Raw genomic sequence first — 16,478 nt, 5'->3', positions numbered from 1 at the left:
TTAGGAGAGAGGACCACAGTGCTGATCTATGTTAGGAGAGAGGACCACACTGCTGATCTGTGTTAGGAGGAGAGAGGACCACAGTGCTGATCTGTTAGGAGGAGAGAGGACCAGAGTGCTGATCTATGTTAGGAGGAGAGAGGACCACAGTGCTGATCTATGTTAGGAGAGAGGACCACAGTGCTGATCTATGTTAGGATGAGAGAGGACCACACTGCTGATCTATGTTAGGATGAGAGAGGACCACACTGCTGATCAATGTTAGGAGGAGAGAGGACCACACTGCTGATCTATGTTAGGAGGAGACAGGACCACACTGCTGATCTATGTTAGGAGAGAGGACCACACTGCTGATCTATGTTAGGAGGAGACAGGACCACACTGCTGATCTATGTTAGGAGAGAGGACCACACTGCTGATCTATGTTAGGAGAGAAGACCACACTGCTGATCAATGTTAGGAGAGAGGACCACACTGCTGATCTATGTTAGGAGAGAAGACCACACTGCTGATCAATGTTAGGAGAGAGAACCACACTGCTGATCAATGTTAGGAGAGAGGACCACACTGCTGATCTATGTTAGGAGAGAGGACCACACTGCTGATCTATGTTAGGAGAGAAGACCACACTGCTGATCAATGTTAGGAGGAGAGAGGACCACACTGCTGATCAATGTTAGGAGGAGAGAGGACCACACTGCTGACCAATGTTAGGAGGAGAGAGGACCACTCTGCTGATCTATGTTAGGAGAGAGGACCACAGTGCTGATCTATGTTAGGAGGAGAGAGGACCACAGTGCTGATCTATGTTAGGAGAGAGGACCACAGTGCTAATCTATGTTAGGAGAGAGGACCACACTGCTGATCTATGTTAGGAGGAGAGAGGACCACACTGCTAATCTATGTTAGGAGGAGAGAGGACCACAGTGCTGCTCGATGTTAGGAGGAGAGAGGACCACAGTGCTGATCGATGTTAGGAGGAGAGAGGACCACAGTGCTGATCGATGTTAGGAGAGAGGACCACAGTGCTGATCTATCTTAGGAGAAAGGACCACACTGCTGATCTATGTTTTTTTTTATCAACTTTTTCTCTCGTCCCACCCCCAACCCACCCCACCACCCCATTTTCTCCCAATTGTACTTGGCCAATTCCTCCTGCTGTCCCGGTCGTGGCTCCACCTCCTCCCACGCAGGATCCCACGCAGCGACCAGGACTCATACCCCACCGGCTCGTGTCTGTAGGAATGTCTGACCAAGTACCGGTGCCAGCATTTGAACCCAGGTCTCCGCGGTGGAAGGCCAGTACTTTTGCTTCTACATTACCCAGATGCCCCGGTAATGGGAATTTATTTTGCTTGAAATCTGTGTCCCTTTATGATGTTTAATAGAATTACAAATTTATTTTTCAGCCCAGGACCCCTTGGCTGATAGAAAAACAGAGCATGGACCCCTACCAGGATATCAGGGTTGACATGTCTTTTTATTTAATAATTACATTTAAAAAAAAGCAAGAGGGAGAGATAATATTTCACATATTGCTTCATCAGATCCACTTTGTAGATCTTTTTGTCAAAAGTAGATTATCATTATCATTGCCTATTAAGTTTACTCAACATTATTTTTTGTCTAATATACATATATATTTTTTTTTTCACAAACTACATTGACAAAAAAAATGGCAGAGCTCCTGCAGTACATCTGCAGAACCCCTGGGGGTCACGGACCCCCTGTTGAAGACCACTGCTCTACAGCCTGGTCCTGCTTCTCAAAGGGAATCAATTACGAACGCAAACGCATAATCAGTGGGTTTCTCCAACATCTTCTGGAACAAATGGGTCAACATGTTCTGTGGCATGATGGTGCACGCCTTGCACTTTCTGTAGTGCTCTTCACTCCCCTCCTTCAATCACTCTCTCTCTCTTCCCCGACGCACTCGTCAATGAATGCCTCCGCTGCACATTTCCATCCCACTTGGAAAATCGAGTGGCAAAAACAAAGATGGCAGCTGGGTTTTTAACCAAGGGAAGCCTTTTGTCTTAGGCATGACTTGTGCCCCAGCCCCCACCCCACCCCCCCCACCACCCCAGGTTAACAACCACGCCCCCTTTCGCTGAAACATTCATCTCCTCGTGAGACGCAGACAGCGCTTTACTACAGGTTCACCCAGGCTTATTATGCCTGTGATGAGGCCTGTTGCTGCAGGACACAGGATATATTGATTATCCTGCAAAGGCAGCAGCAGGCACACGAGAGCGGGTGGCGAGGGGGCTGACGAAAAAAAATGGGTTCAAGTTCTCTTGCAATATCAGAACTGAGAGGTGCGTCGGGCGCAATGCGTTTTCCTGATAATGCGCGAGCGTCGTCGGGGCGCCCGGCAGCGTGTGCTCTGTGAGCCCAAATAGCCCTTGATGATAGAACCCTAGCTGCCCACAAGCATCATGGAAAGTGGCGACTGTGGGAGTACAATAGGTTCACCTCCGTTCCCCCCACTTCAGTCTGCCTCTGTGCCTCACTTAGATTATCTGTCTGATCCTCTGCCAGCGGGGGAGACACAAGGTAGGCATTACCCATCATTTCTCACAGAGGAGAGGCGAGCCCGTATGTCGCCTATGGGACTGTAATTATCCACAAATCTTGGGCGGATTTGCCAAGAATGTGTTTGCACTTTTTAAAGACGTCGCTGGAACTCTGCGAGTTGAACTTCCCCCTTTTGGGACGGCGATAAAATAAACGCCCCCGCAAGCAATAAAACCTTCCGACGAAATGTAGGTAGTGAGAATTGTTCACGGGGGCAGTTTTCACCTGGAAATATAGTTCACATTCTGCATAGAAAGCTATAGCGGTCTCACAGACAAACTGTAGAGTGCAACACCCCGTTGCCATCACAGCTTGGAGTTTGATAACCGCAAGGAGAATGAGTGTGACTCTTGTTTATAATGTGGGAGGTTGTATTGCCCTACAGTACCTATGCATATTTAATACAGGATTCTCCACACAATAATTCCAGATTCCGTGCATCCTTCCTTCAACAGGTTCATTAGACTACAAGTGCAGCAATTTGATTTTTTTTATTTCTTTTTTGATGGAAAGTGTTGCTCTGGGTGAAGAAGAGTGATTTAAAACCCAGATTCCTTTTATTTGAATATGTCCTACTAGTTTCAAGGTAAGTTGCACAGTAAGTGTCTCCTCTTCAGGGGGTTTCTATAGTTTCCATTCAGAGGGGAACGCTCAATTTTCAGGAGAACACTTGAATAATGTGAACATAGTGAAAATGTATTTGGATGAGCAGACAACACCTCTACGGGGCTGTTCAGACAGGACGTGTGTATTTGAGAAGCCAGCGCCTTTCTGCTATTCATTCTTTGTGGCTCCTCTTTCGAGGGCCACACCTGGCCGAGAAAAGTTCAACATTTGGAGGAAAAGCGTGCTGCTCGTCAATGTCACTCCTTCTACCAGGGGGATCTTCTTCAACCTCCGCTGCTGCCAGAATTGCCAATAATCTGCCTTTCATGTTTACACAATCAACAACAGACGAAACTAGCTGGCTACCGTCCGTGTGATCGTTGCGTCCTGAACTGTATTGCGCACGACAGCAGGGAAAAACTCATACACACAAAACGCTCCGTGTGCCGTTCTGTGCGCATTGGAAGCGCTCTCGACATGATTTCCAAAGCGTTCTGATCTGAAACACACAGGTCCAGTGTGCATAGCACCTAAGACAACAATATGAAGTCAGTGCTGAGATGCAGATTATACAGAAAGTTGGTTTATTCTTGAACTCGTGCACATTTTTTATCAATGACAAGATCAAACGAAATTCAAATGAATGTCAGTAATATGGGCCCCCGGGTAGTGCAGCGGTAACTTCCCTGCCGACCAACATGAGGGCCACAGGTTCGAGCCCCCCGTGTTACCTCCGGCTTGGTCGAGCATCCATGCATAAGACACAATTGGCCGTGTCTGCGGGTGGGAAGCCGAATTAAGGGTATGTGTCCTGGCAGCTGCACTAGTGCCTCCTCTGGTCGGTCTTGGCACCTGTTCGGGGGGAGGGGTAGTGGAGGGGGAATAGCGTGATCCTCCCACGCGCTACGTCCTGCCGGTGAAACTCCTCGCTGTCAGGTGAAAAGAACCAGCTGGCGACTGACTGCACATGTATCAGAGGAAGCGTGTGCTCGTCTACAACTCTCAGCAGGGGTATTTGGGGAGAAAATGGTAAGATCTGGAAGAAAATAACAAAATAAAATAATAATAATATGGCCCCCCGCTGCGTCTCCTCGCCCGACCAACATATTGCAGAATGGGCGGCCTTGCTGTGGGGAAGGTGGTGGAGGGGCCGTGGGGAAGTAGCGAAAGATCTTCAAAGCATCTGCTCTACAAGTCTGATGTATTCTCACTAGCTGTGTTAAAATCCTCTGTGTCTCATTAGGCAGTGATTTTGGGACTCCGCCGCTGTGCGCTGGACACATTCTGTTTGAAATGCGAGGGGGTACAGCGGGATCCTCTGCTGCCCACGGGCTGAATGGTCACTTGTCTAAAAACCAATGAATTGTTGATATCTTCTCTGGGCAAGCCATGTAAACATTTATAATGAAGTTGGCTTATAAGCTGACCACTTGTATCAATAAACCCCAAAGTGCATTGTGCTGAAATCTCATTTTATTGCAGATTGGTTTGCCTTTAAACTTATGTGAAGTCATTTGACTCGACCAGTGGGTTTTAAAAGCTTCATAGAAACTGGGAAGTAGATGATTGATTTCATGTTAATCGTCCTGTAAACTAAAACCTACAGAGTGGCATAATTGGGATATCATCATCATCATCATCATCATCATCTTCTTAATTAAAATTGCCCGAGTGGGCGGGTGGTGTTAGTCATGATTTTGGGGCAGTGACATCATCAGTGACGACATCATCAGTGATGTCATAAATCAGTGAATTGTGATATCATCAGTGATGTCACTCAAGCAATTGTGATGTCATCAGTGATGTCACTCGAGCAAATGTGACGTCATCAGTGATGTCACTCAAGCGATTGTGATGCCATCAGTGATGTAATAAATCCTTCCTGGCTGAGGACAAGTGGTGGGAGTAGTAGGGAGAAAATGACAAGGGTGAGTTAAGGGGAAAAGTTAGTTGCTCGAGAAATCGAGTGTGCGTAGCGCGCAAGATTGCTAGTTGTATTAAAATAGAAGAGAATCCGGGGTTCCAATTAGGTTGTGAAGACTGGTGTAACATTGTGAAGCTGCCCTTTACACCTCCATCTCTTCACTGTACATCCTGCTCTTGTCTTCTCTAATTGCACCAAGGCTGCCTGTTCATTTATTCAATTCAATAATAGGTGCTATAATTGAGCTTGAAAAGAAGGTCTCAATAAGGTTCACTCCCCTAATGTCTTCTGTTTGTAATCAAAACGCACTGCTAGTTTGAAGTCATTTGGCGACTGCTACTGCTCAACGATATTAAATCAAAAATGATTTGAGAAATCAGGAATTATAAATAAAAACTATCCATTATAGTCAAACATGGCTTGTGTTAGCCATGTTATTCCCAGACGAAACACAGGTTTTCATGAGCCGTGTGTGCTAAAAGGTGAGACATCTTATGAAACAGCTCCCTGGCCAAACAAAACAAATCAAATCGATGATGACCTATCGTGCCAATTCAGGCCAATGCCAAGGGTTGAATCCAGGACTTCTACGAATCCTTTCTGTGCTTTTGGAAAGGTTGATCAGAATGTTGGCAATGAGTCTATTCACTTTCACTTTCTTTTCTCTCTTCAGTCACAAGCCTGAAGCCTTGCCTGCCTCTCTAACCTCTAGGCTACCGCCGCCCTCACATCTTGCACATCATTACTACACACATCTTATTCCACTACAACAACTACAGTCGCTACAAATTGCTCACTTCTTCCCACCTCTGGAAACGCATCGATTCGTATGGTAGAATGAGGGGGGGGATAAAAAAGAAGAAGCCCTAAACAGAAAATGTACATAGAGACACTGCGTAACGCGTCATCATTCAGAAGCCACGCCCAAGACGGGGGAAAACAGAAAGCCCCCCTCCAATCCTGGCGTTCTCCTATGTGGCGTGCATGGTCGCGTGTTGCACCAAAAGATCGTATATACGGAAGATGAACACTCCAACTTACTTCCTTGACAGCTAGATCCACATTTTTCTTCTCGCCAATTCCCAATGGCTTCCTTGTTTTGCTCAGGAGTACCAAAAAACTTTAACTGGCGATTTTTTACATTTGTTGTCTGCGCAGCCCCACCACACAACAGCTTTTAGCTATGTTTAATTCAAGGAAAATGACGCTGGTGTGTGGAAATGAACGGAGCTTTTCCCCCGTGATGGGCGTGGCCTATTTCATGCAGTGTCTCTATGGGAACAGAGGGATGAGGAGGTCCGCTAGACAAATAGACACAAAGAGCCTATAAACGATAGACAAATAATGCGACATGGGCAAATATTTGAACTAATGCATGTTTCATACAGGGAGAAAGTGTGTGTGTGTGTGTGTGTGTGTGTGTGTGTGTGTGTGTGTGTGTGTGTGTGTGTGTGTGTGTGTGTGTGTGTGTGTGTGTGTGTGTGTGTGTGTGTGCATGGGGAGGGGGAGGGGGGGATCTGAAATATTGATGCATGAGGAAAAGGAAGCAGCAAATGAAATTTACATGAGGTTATGAATCAAAGAGAGAGTGAGAGGATGACCACACAGATGTACTGTAAGCAGACCTGTGGCTGGGAGCCGGGGAGGAATACTAATGAGGAGCAGGAGCCCAGCATCAAATCAATCAAACAGGAAGATGCTTCCTGACCCGCTCGACTTATGCAAAATGCTTACACGCTGTCGGCTGAGGCCGTCTGCGGTGAGAGTTTATTAAACTCACACATGGCGCTTACAGCCACAGCACTGTTCAGGAACATTTCTCTCAGCTGTCAGTTTTGCTGACGGATGTAAATTAGGTGGAAAATAGCGGCGTTATGTCTCTCAAAGCCATGTCGCTGATAGAAAGATCCTGTGAGCCGCTTACAAAAACACTCATTTGGTGACAATGGCGGAAAACTGTGGCGGTGTTGTCTTAATATCAACATGTATTATTTGGGTGTCTGGGTAATGAGACGGTAGATTTCCCTGCCTAGCAGCAACATGAGGGTGACAGGTTCGAGCCCCCGTGTTACCTCCGGCTTGGCCGGGCGTCCATACAGGGACAATAGGCCATGTCTGCGGGTGGGAAGACACATTAAGGGCATGTGCTGCGCTAGTGCCTCCTCGGGGTGGTCGGGGTAGCTGTTCAGGGAGAGGGGAACTGGGGGGGATAGTGTGATCACCCCAAACGCTACGTCCTGCCGGTGAAACCCCTCGCTGTCAGGTGAAAAGCAGCGGCTGGGCGACTACACATGTATCAGATGCAGCATGTGCTAGTCTACATCTCGGCAAAGGGGGTGGAGCAACGACCAGGACAGGGAATTAGCCAAGTCCAATTGGAGAGAAAATGGGGGGAAATAAAAAGAAAAGAAAAGAAAAGAAAATATCTATTAGTGCGAGTGATAGGATGCATTTGCAGGCCGAGATTCCGATTTGATTCAAGATGCTTGCCTTTCTCTTCTGGATTTGGCTCGCCCTGCACATCAGACACATCTCCGATCTCCTCCTCCTAGGTCCCTCAAAAGAATAGATCCACCCCCCTAAATCATTTGCCTATTTTCCGAGCTGTGCATAAACTTAGCCTTTTTCTCCCCTTTGATTTATCTGTGATGTGAGAAGTTCATTAGCGGCAATCACTGAGGCTTGTCAGAAGCGCACGAAAGTGATTCTGTTAATGACTCTGGAGATGGATCATCCTGATGTATGTAGGCATCTCGCACAGGAAAAACAGAATCATGTGGCTGCGCTCGAAACGTACGCTTCCGTAGGCTCACCGGATGCTCGCACGGAATAGTCAATATACCTTCTCATTAGCGAGGGGGAATATGAGGAAAAGTTGTCAGAAGTACAGCGGCACGCTTGCCTTCTCGTTTGTCAGGGTTCACCTGCTGCAGTACGGTGTGAAAAGATGCGCTTATTAACATCGCAACACGCCGGCAGGGAGGAAAGCAACAGAAAATGGTCACATTAAAGGCTTTTTCTGTGTGTAGAGGACTACGAAGCTGTGTCGCTTCTTACTGTATAGGAGCGCTGATTTGGTCTAGTTCACCCAGTATGCTGCATTTAGTCTTCCAATTTAATTACAGTAACTTCAGAGTAATCTACAAGTTTTACACATATCTCTCTATCTCTCTATCCATCTATCTATCAAATATCTATCAAATGTTGGCTTTCTTAGGGGAATCCTGTCAAGTGTTATGACCTGAATACATCCGATTGTGTAAATAAATAATACATTCAAATATACCCCATTGCATGACTTATGTCTCACTGCATGTTGTGACCCATGAGGAATTAAAATAATGTAGCTTAGCACAGCAAACAACACGCATCTCAGCACTGTTGTCATTGATTCCAGATGACAGAAAGAATAATAAAGGTTTCCTACGCTGATGTGTGCTGAAATGCTATCATGTTAACTGTAGAGGGCCTCGGCAGACACAAAGCACAAGGGTCCCACAGGAGAGCTCACCGTGTAGATAGAAGAGTCCCGACATCTCCATTCACTCCAATGGACCCGTTTCTTTCCAGGAAGTAAGGTCCTGGAACTCGTGAGTAAAAAAAGCAGCACTGTCGAGTTGCAGCAAAATAGACAGTTTGTGTTGTACTTTGAAAGGGTTTTTCATCCCTTGAATCAAATTGTACATTATCAGCTTTATTTTAGCATGCAAAAGTAGCGCAAGACCCATTCCTGGCTGTTCATTGGCTAATGAGTCTCGCATTTTGGTCCTCCGCTGACGCCACTCTCTCTCTAGAGGACACTACCCCGAATGACTCACACACGCACGCACGCACGCACACACTGTACAGCTAGGCTATATTACAGTAGTTAGCACATCCATTGACATAATGCATTCCCTAGCCCCTAACCATCACAACTAAATGTCTAACCCAGCGATTCCCAACCTGTGGGCCGCGACGAGGTATTGCAAGTGGGCCGCCACATTTTTTTTTTTGCCTTACAGAGGGACAGCTCCTTGAAAACTGTAACACTGAAAATGCTGCAATATGTTTCAGATGCTGTGTTAGTGACTGTGGAAAATAAAACATTTCAGATGCGTAGCACCCACCTGGGTGATGCACGGCAGCCAGTTTGCGCCAGAACGCTCACCACACAACAGCCTATCACGGTGGAGAGTTGAGGACTGAATGTGGCAATTAAAGTAACGAGGGATGATTAGGTAGCCATGATTCAAGGAAGGCCTGTGTGGGAATTTAGCCAGGGCACCAGGGTTACACGCCTACTCTTACGAAGAGCGCCGATGGGATCTTTAATGACTGACCACAGAGAGTCAGGATCTCGGTTTAACGTCTCATCCGAAGGGCGGTGCTCACTCACAGGACTGAGTCCCTGTCTCTGCCCTGGGGCATTGGGGAAATTATTCATCAGACCAGACTCCCAGCACCAGTCTCCCCTCCAAGGAGTATCCTAGGCCAGACCTGCTTAGCTTCCTCACGAAAGCCAGTAATGTAATGTAATGCAGGAGCCACTGATGCGGACTGCGTGGCCGCCGTATTTGTTATGGGGTCGGAGGTTGGCCGCGGAAAGTTTTGAGATTTTCCGGTGGGTCCCTCCCTGAGTTGGAAAAGGTTTCTTTCCTAGAATGTCCTCACTTCCATATGTATAAAACTCTATAATATAAATATGTATAAAATGGTCCTCACTAGAGGTACAAGAACACACGCATGCACATACCAGTGGCTCCCAGGGGCTCCAGTGCACCAGCATAACCATTAGTTCTCTGCATTGATCTCCACTCTTCATATAATGGGGCAGGAAAAGACACAATGCAAGCAGCTCTCCTAAGAAGCTTAGTTCTGCTGCAGCCAGTGTTGATGCAATTAATGTATTATTTAGCTGAATCGGTGATTAGAACATGCACAGCTCCACGGTGGGCCGGGGACTTACAGTGTGGCACAATATGTGGATGTTGTCATTCCCCCTGACTATTGGCGTGAAGGCAGATTACACGGGGAAGGCAGTCATTCTAAACGCATACAGAAATTCTAAACGCAAACGCACTGTTGTTGTATCAGTCTAGTGGAAAAACACCAAGCGAGGCCCGGAAAAAGAAAAGAATCACAAATATCTTGTCTGCAAAGACAGTGTTAATAAAGCTCCCGTTGTTCTGATGACACATTATGGGATGTCTGCTGTGTTTTCAAAGTAAGGGCAAAGCTATTGATTGGAACACTATGTGGAGTTTATCAACTGTTTAATTCTCACAGCAGGCGCATGAAAGGGTCCTTGTTAAGGTATCGATCCAATCTTGGCAAAATCGGTAAGGGCCATTTATGAGACAATCCACCATAGTCGTCTGCAATACATTGTCAGATTATTGTGATGAGGTGGAAAGCGGTGATGTGGCACAGTACGAGGCACTTGCATACAGCAGCATCAGTATCAGATCTCCAGATCTGATGTCCAACGATTCATTATAGTCCAGGGGCCCAGTTGCACAAAGCACCTTAGGTTAAGATTTCCCTTAGAGTCAGAGTTAAGGTGTCAATGAAATAGAATTGGCTGCACAAAACACCCTTAAATCTTCTCCATAAGGTTAAAACAGGAAAAAGAAAATGAACATCCAAAAAAAACAAAAAAAAAAAAAACAGCACAGACTAAACAAAAGCGCAGCATCATCTCTGCTAGGGCTGTGAATCTTCACTGGCCTCACGATTCGATTACGATTCAGAGGGCTACGATTCGATTACGATTATCGATGCATCTCGATGCATCTTAAATCGATGCATCACTTTTTTTCCCCAAAACATGATTTATTTTTTCTCACTTTCTTTTTTCTCACTGTGTGGCTACTTTTAAAATAAAGGTGCATTTGGAATTGCATTGTATTATGATCCATAATTAAAATAAACAACTGCATGTACTTCCATTATATTTTATTTTATTTTAATAATCGATTTTTGACATTTGTGAATCGATGCAGAATCGTGCACGTCCGCATCGCGATGCATCTTCTATTTTTGACACCCCTAATCTCTGCAGTGTTCATACATTTGACACAAACCTACCTGAATATGTCTATGATTTGAGGAAATCCAGTGGGTTATGTTACCGTCTCCCTACCCCCAATTGGGGATCAGTAATCTGTACCAGATTTCATCTTCAAAGTAACCTTGCCAACCAAGCCGCTCAGGTGCTTGTCTGGATGCTCTCAATCAAAACTCTTTTCTTTTCTCCAACTAGAATATGCTTATTCCTTGAACTTTCCCCTCTCCCTCTGATCCGCAGATGGGAGCGAATTATGAAGACAAAGACAGAAAGGACAGGTACAATGGAGAGAAAAACACAGACAGCTGCATGGGTAACACGTTTGTAATTTCAATGCACACGCTTCCCAAGAGTGAAACACATTTACGATCTATTTATTTTCATCTGTACGCCGGGTAATTCCTCGGCACAGTAAACTCGAGCACATATCCTCGTCTAATTAGACAGAGGTGTCATTAAACGCGATGGAAATGCTTTACAATACATATTCACCTGTCCCATGTTGCCTCTATTGTCAGAAACCGTCCACAGAGAGAATACACCCTAGTTAGGCGATGTGTGTGAGGGCTGTCCACAGAGAGAATGCACCCTAGTTAAGCGATGTGTGTGAGGGCTGTCCACAGAGAGAATGCACCCTAGTTAAGCGATGTGTCTGAGGACTGTCCACAGAGAGAATGCACCCTAGTTAGGCGATGTGTGTGAGGGCTGTCCACAGAGAGAATGCACCCTAGTTAAGCGATGTGTGTGAGGGCTGTCCACAGAGAGAATGCACCCTAGTTAAGCGATGTGTCTGAGGACTGTCCACAGAGAGAATGCACCCTAGTTAAGGCGATGTGTGTGAGGGCTGTCCACAGAGAGAATGCACCCTAGTTAGGTGATGTGTCTGAGGGCTGTCCACAGAGAGAATGCACCCTAGTTAAGCGATGTGTCTGAGGACTGTCCACAGAGAGAATGCACCCTAGTTAGGCGATGTGTGTGAGGGCTGTCCACAGAGAGAATGCACCCTAGTTAGGCGATGTGTCTGAGGACTGTCCACAGAGAGAATGCACCCTAGTTAGGCGATGTGTGTGAGGGCTGTCCACAGAGAGAATGCACCCTAGTTAGGCGATGTGTGTGAGGGCTGTCCACAGAGAATGCACCCTAGTTAAGCGATGTGTCTGAGGACTGTCCACAGAGAGAATGCACCCTAGTTAAGCGATGTGTCTGAGGACTGTCCACAGAGAGAATGCACCCTAGTTAAGCGATGTGTCTGAGGACTGTCCACAGAGAGAATACACCCTAGTTAGGTGATGTGTGCGAGGGCTGTCCACAGAGAGAATGCACCCTAGTTAGGCGATGTGTCTGAGGGCTGTCCACAGAGAGAATACACCCTAGTTAGGCGATGTGTCTGAGGGCTGTCCACAGAGAGAATACACCCTAGTTAGGTGATGTGTCTGAGGGCTGTCCACAGAGAGAATGCACCCTAGTTAGGCGATGTGTCTGAGGGCTGTCCACAGAGAGAATGCACCCTAGTTAGGCGATGTGTGTGAGAGGGCTGTCCACAGAGAGAATACACCCTAGTTAGGCGATGTGTGTGAGGGCTGTCCACAGAGAGAATGCACCCTAGTTAGGCGATGTGTGTGAGGGCTGTCCACAGAGAGAATGCACCCTAGTTAGGCGATGTGTGTGAGGGCTGTCCACAGACAGAATGCACCCTAGTTAGGCGATGTGTGTGAGGGCTGTCCACAGACAGAATGCACCCTAGTTAGGCGATGTGTGTGAGGGCTGTCCACAGACAGAATGCACCCTAGTTAGGCGATGTGTGTGAGGGCTAACAGTCTAACTCGATTGCAGCTGATTCCAAAAGGCAAGAAGATAGTAGCCTTAAATGCAGTTTGTAATCAACTGAATGCAAGTTGGCAGATGACAGCAACTCAATAGAAAACTGCGTTGCACACCACCAATCAGTGTGACATGTTATCTCTTTCTCTCACATTGCCTTTAAAATATGAAATCAGCATAGATTTATCTTTGGTATTATGAAGAATATGGCTTCAATACCCTGCAGGCCAAGTCATATAATCGTTTGAGCATATTTGATAGGTTTGCAAGTCTGTCCACACACCGCGCCGTATGTGGCACGCAGCAGGTTTGTGTGTCCAGACAGAGGGATGTTGACACAGCTTGAATGTGGACTGAATAGCCTCTTGCCACGTTGCTCGCAATCATGGTGGGGGTAATGAGGCGAGCTAGTGCTTAGCTTTAGCCCGGGCTTCGGCATCGTTTACTTTAGGCTTTTCGCATACAGTGCTCACACCTCAGGCATCGTTTACTTTAGGCTTTTCGCATACAGTGCTCACACCTTAAGCATCTCGCTCATTTCTTCCACTCGGCTTAAGGGAGGTTTGGGTTAGGGATGCACGATATTGGATTTTTTTTGCCGATACATGCGCGCATTTCCCCCTTACAAATTTCAGCGGACCATAAGTCTGTCCTGTAGTGGAATTAACATATTATGCCTACTCTCATCGTGATGGCCAAATAAGACAACTACTTCAACTTATGTAAAACATGCAAAAATAAATTCATGTAAGATATTCTTTCAAACAAAACAGTGAGATTCATCCTATACTTAAAAAGGCTTGGACGATTATATCGGCTTGTCATATTGGCAGATATGCCATACCGGGCCGATGTCGATATTTCATTTTAAAGCTTTTATCGATCAGGCGATACGGATGACATGGCGTTTGATATCATTGGGGTTTGTTTTAGGAGGCGGGTGGGATTTGAAACACCACAGGAACCAAACTTAAAGCTGAGCTCTTTGTTCCTACTTGCATGAAAGAGAATAGAATCCCTGACATGTTAAAGGTTAAAGATAGCCTGTTTGCTACTCTAGTCTGTCCTGAAGATCCTGCTCTTCTGTCTTTGTACGCTAACAAGCGCACTGACGTATGTGCAAAAACCATTCATAAACTCAGGATTAATTATGGTCACAAAACTGCCATCTGGCAAGAGCAATGCCAAAATTAATTCAAAGCAACACTTTCCTGATGCCAAAACACACAACCACCAACCGAAGGAGTGCTGTTGTCAATGCAGTGATAATAATGTGAGTGTCTCAGCCTTTTCCAAGTCCCACCACACAGTATAATGTGAGTGTCTCAGCCTTTTCCAAGTCCCACCACACAGTATGTGTCTCAGCCTCCTCCAAGTCCCACCACACAGTATGTGTCTCAGCCTCCTCCAAGTCCCACCACACATTATAATGTGTGTCTCAGCCTCCTCCAAGTCCCACCACACATTATAATGTGTGTCTCAGCCTCCTCCAAGTCCCACCACACAGTATGTGTCTCAGCCTCCTCCAAGTCCCACCACACAGTATAATGTGAGTGTCTCAGCCTTTTCCAAGTCCCACCACACAGTATGTGTCTCAGCCTCCTCCAAGTCCCACCACACAGTATAATGTGAGTGTCTCAGCCTCCTCCAAGTCCCACCACACAGTATAATGTGAGTGTCTCAGCCTCTTTCAAGTCCCTCCACACAGTATAATGTGAGTGTCTCAGCCTCTTTCAAGTCCCACCACACAGTATAATGTGAGTGTGTCAGCCTCTTTTAAGTCCCTCCACACAGTATAATGTGAGTGTCTCAGCCTCTTTCAAGTCCCACCACACAGTATAATGTGAGTGTGTCAGCCTCTTTTAAGTCCCTCCACACAGTACATCAAGTGGTGAAGGGAGTAATGCAGTCAAGTGCACTACAAATTGTGAGGGAAGTGTGGATGCATAAACAATGGTAGTAGCCTGTTTCTTTCACCCCATTTATACCTGGTATTAAAATGCAATCTGTTATCCGTTATCTGGATAATAAAAGATCTGCTTCGCATTTACACCTGCTATTTTGAGGCCATTTACACCTGGCCGGCCCTAACATGCGTTTACTGTGATAAAGATTGAGATATATACTGTATACAGTATATGTAAGGGTTAATGCACGACGAGGTGTCCATTATTACTTTTTAAGGGACGACGCGAGAAGCGTGAACCGGTCCGAGGCGCCAGCCGAGGACCGGTTGCTTCCGCGATGTATACATATATATACAGATACATATGTGGGCGGCTGTAGCTCAGGAGGTAGAGCAGGTCGTCAACTAATCGCTTTGGATAAAAGAGGTCGGTGGTTCGATTCCCACCTCCTCCAGTCTGCATGTCGAAGTGTCCTTGGGCAAGACACTGAACCCCAAATTGCTCCCGATAGTGTGCCAGCACCCTGCGTGGTAGCCTGCCGTCATCGGTGTATGAATGGGTGAATGTACCTACTGATTGTAAAGCCCTTTGGATAAAAGCGCTATATAAATGCAGGCCATTTATATATATATATATGTAAGGGTTAATGTACGACGAGGTGTACATTATCACTTTTTAAGGGACGACGCGAGAGGCGTGAACCGTCCGAGGCGAAGCCGAGGATGGTTGCCTCCGCGAAGTCCCTTAAAAAGTGATAATGTACACCTCGAAGTGCATTAACCCGCTTATACCATGGTCACTTGCCAACAAAACAATAAGACCAGTCATTTATATTTCCATGTGTAATAAATAAAGCAATCTAAATGGCTAAATGTCTGTTATTCATACTGTAAATCAGTCTTCCACGAAATAAAATAGTCCCTCCCACTATTCCACCACCCTCCGTTTTAAAGCCGACTCAAACGTTAACTTTATCACAGGAATGCGGGTTTAACGATGTTTTGCGTTCTACATTAAATGAAGACATTACCGTTTGGCAGCTTGCTTTATTTTGTATGATAGATACGTATTGGCCAAGTATATTAACATTTAAGAGCGAAGAGTTTCAGGAAGTAACACAGAGCAGCGGGGGCTGTATGTGGTGACATGCAGAGAGAACTCTCTCTCTCTCTCTCTCTCTCTCTCTCTCTGTGTCAAAGGCCGGGCTCGTCCCCGCTCGTGCACGAGCCGAGGGAAATCTCCTCTTTATCACAGGGTGATCAAGAGTTTTCAGGTTCAGGAAGTGAAACAGTGCAGCGGGGCCATAGCACTGCGTGTGCTGTATGTGGTGAAATGCAGCTCTCTCTCTCTCTCTCTCTCTCTCTCAAAGGCCCCCGCTCATGCACGAGCCGAGGGAAATCTCCTTTGTCACCGAGAAGAGCCTGGTGACGCGAGGTTAGAAATGTCCGAAACGAAAATCAAAATTGTAAATAAGAGTTATTTTTGATAAACTGAGCACACAGGGGTGATTTAAATACTTACTTTGACCGAGTCAATTTTTTTCTCAACGTCCAAAATTGTCATATTAACCCTTAACGGGGGTATAGAGCTCAAA

The 16,478-nt window shown here is 46.1% G+C and overlaps 1 pseudogene across 1 annotated transcript in view; it reads right to left on the bottom strand.

Moving 5' to 3' along the window:
- LOC310773008 (alpha-1,6-mannosyl-glycoprotein 4-beta-N-acetylglucosaminyltransferase pseudogene) overlaps nt 1-2,571 on the bottom strand; it is a 115,945-nt pseudogene extending 113,374 nt beyond the window's left edge. The window contains exon 1 of the transcript in view: nt 2,476-2,571. The product of the transcript in view is annotated as an alpha-1,6-mannosyl-glycoprotein 4-beta-N-acetylglucosaminyltransferase pseudogene (transcript). The remainder of the gene's footprint in view (nt 1-2,475) is intronic.
- Between the last annotated feature and the right edge of the window lie 13,907 nt (nt 2,572-16,478).

The sequence above is a fragment of the Poromitra crassiceps genome (genome assembly GCF_964638095.1).
Source record: "Poromitra crassiceps genome assembly, chromosome: 3".
NCBI lineage: Eukaryota > Metazoa > Chordata > Actinopteri > Beryciformes > Melamphaidae > Poromitra > Poromitra crassiceps.
The sequence above is the reverse complement of the archived record's forward strand: the minus strand, read 5'-3'. Positions and strand labels throughout refer to the sequence as shown.